Genomic DNA, 2,408 nt, shown 5'->3' with positions numbered 1-2,408 from the left:
GTTCGATGGCGCTGGTCCGCGAGCGCCAGCCCTCTGCCCTAGTATACGGACAGCGAGGTCCCCGGCCCCGGCGGGCTCGAAGAGAACCGTCTTCCCCCAGCGGGGAGGCGCGCGAGCGCCGCCGACTCTTACCATGACGTAACTGGAGGCAGCGCAAAGCAGCGACCCCTTCGGCAGCTCCGAAGAAGAACCGGGCAAGACGTCTACCTGCCAGAACCGCGGTGGAGCCAAAGTCCCGCCGGAGCGAGGTAGACGAGGCATCCCTTTCCGCCGGCAGCTCCGGCGGCCACATCGGGCACACCGGACCCGGCGGACGGTAAAACGGGTAGACCTGGCCTCCCTGCCGGCAGAACGGGTAGACGAGGCCTCCCTGCCTGGAACCGGGTAGACCTGGCATCCCTGCCGGAAGCGGGTAGACCTGGCATCCCTGCCGGTAAAACGGGTAGACCTGGCCTCCCTGCCGGCAGAACGGGTAGACGAGGCCTCCCTGCCTGGAACCGGGTAGACCTGGCATCCCTGCCGGAAGCGGGTAGACCTGGCATCCCTGCCGGTAAAACGGGTAGACCTGGCCTCCCTGCCGGCAGAACGGGTAGACGAGGCCTCCCTGCCTGGAACCGGGTAGACCTGGCATCCCTGCCGGAAGCGGGTAGACCTGGCATCCCTGCCGGCAAAACGGGTAGACCTGGTCTCCCTGCCGCCAAAACGGGTAGACCTGGCCTCCCTGCAGGTAAAACGGGTAGACCTGGCCTCCCTGCCGGCAGAACGGGTAGACCTGGCCTCCCTGCCGCCAGAACGGGTAGACCTGGCATCCCTGCCGGCAAAACGGGTAGACCTGGTCTCCCTGCCGGTAAAACGGGTAGACCTGTTCTCCCTGCCGGCAAAACGGGTAGACCTGGCCTCCCTGCCGGCAGAACGGGTAGACCTGGCCTCCCTGCCGCCAGAACGGGTAGACCTGGCATCCCTGCCGGCAAAACGGGTAGACCTGGTCTCCCTGCCGGTAAAACGGGTAGACCTGGTCTCCCTGCAGGTAAAACGGGTAGACCTGTTATCCCTGCCGGCAAAACGGGTAGACCTGGCATCCCTGCCGGTAAAACGGGTAGACCTGGTCTCCCTGCCGGCAAAAAGGGTAGACCTGTTCTCCCTGCCGCCAGAACGGGTAGACCTGGCCTCCCTGCCGGTAAAATGGGTAGACCTGGTCTCCGTGCAGGTAAAACGGGTAGACCTGGTATCCCTGCCGGCAGAACGGGTAGACCTGGTCTCCCTGCCGGCAAAACGGGTAGACCTGGCATCCCTGCCGGCAAAACGGGTAGACCTGGTCTCCCTGCCGGTAAAACGGGTAGACATGGCCTCCCTGCAGGTAAAACGGGTAGACCTGTTCTCCCTGCCGGCAAAACGGGTAGACCTGGCATCCCTGCCGGCAAAACGGGTAGACCTGGTCTCCCTGCCGGTAAATGGGTAGACCTGGTCTCCCTGCCGCTAGAACGGGTAGACCTGGCCTCCCTGCCGGCAACATGGGTAGACCTGGCCTCCCTGCCGGTAAAACGGGTAGACCTGGCATCCCTGCAGGTAAAACGGGTAGACCTGGCATCCCTGCCGGCAAAACGGGTAGACCTGTTCTCCCTGCAGGTAAAACGGGTAGACCTGTTCTCCCTGCCGCCAGAACGGGTAGACCTGGCATCCCTGCCGGCAAAACGGGTAGACCTGGCATCCCTGCCGGTAAATGGGTAGACCTGGCATCCCTGCCGGAAAAACGGGTAGACCTGGCATCCCTGCCGGCAATACGGGTAGACCTGGTCTCCCTGCCGCTAGAACGGGTAGACCTGGCATCCCTGCCGGTAAAACAGGTAGACCTGGCCTCCCTGCCGCCAGAACGGGTAGACCTGGCATCCCTGCCGGTAAAACGGGTAGACCTGGCCTCCCTGCCGGCAGAACGGGTAGACCTGGTCTCCCTGCAGGTAAAACGGGTAGACCTGGCCTCCCTGCCGGCAGAACGGGTAGACCTGGCCTCCCTGCCGGCAGAAGGGGTAGACCTGTCCTCCCTGCGGACAGAGCGGGTCGCCCGTGCTGGAGGCCCGTATGCAGGGGTGCCTGCACGGGGTGGGAAGGGGCGGCGGCGGGCTGCCTGTGCTCTCTCAGCCGGGGCGGCGGTGGGGGGGCTTGCGGGGGGTGGCTTGGGGCGGCAGGCCGGTCCTGCCGGAGGCCCGTATGCAGGGGTGCCTGCACAGGGTGGGTGGGCCGGCGGCGGGCTGCCTGTGCTCTCTCAGCCGGGGCGGCGGTGGGGGGGCTTGCGGGGGGTGGCTGGGGTCGGCAGGCCGGCCCTGCCGGAGGCCCGTATGCAGGGGTGCCTGCACGGGGTGGGAAGGGGCGGCGGCGGGCTGCCTGTGCTCTCTCAGCCGGGGCGGCGGTGG

This window comes from Opisthocomus hoazin, unplaced genomic scaffold, assembly GCF_030867145.1.
Source record: "Opisthocomus hoazin isolate bOpiHoa1 unplaced genomic scaffold, bOpiHoa1.hap1 HAP1_SCAFFOLD_254, whole genome shotgun sequence".
Taxonomy (NCBI): Eukaryota; Metazoa; Chordata; class Aves; order Opisthocomiformes; family Opisthocomidae; genus Opisthocomus; species Opisthocomus hoazin.
The sequence above is the reverse complement of the archived record's forward strand: the minus strand, read 5'-3'. Positions refer to the sequence as shown.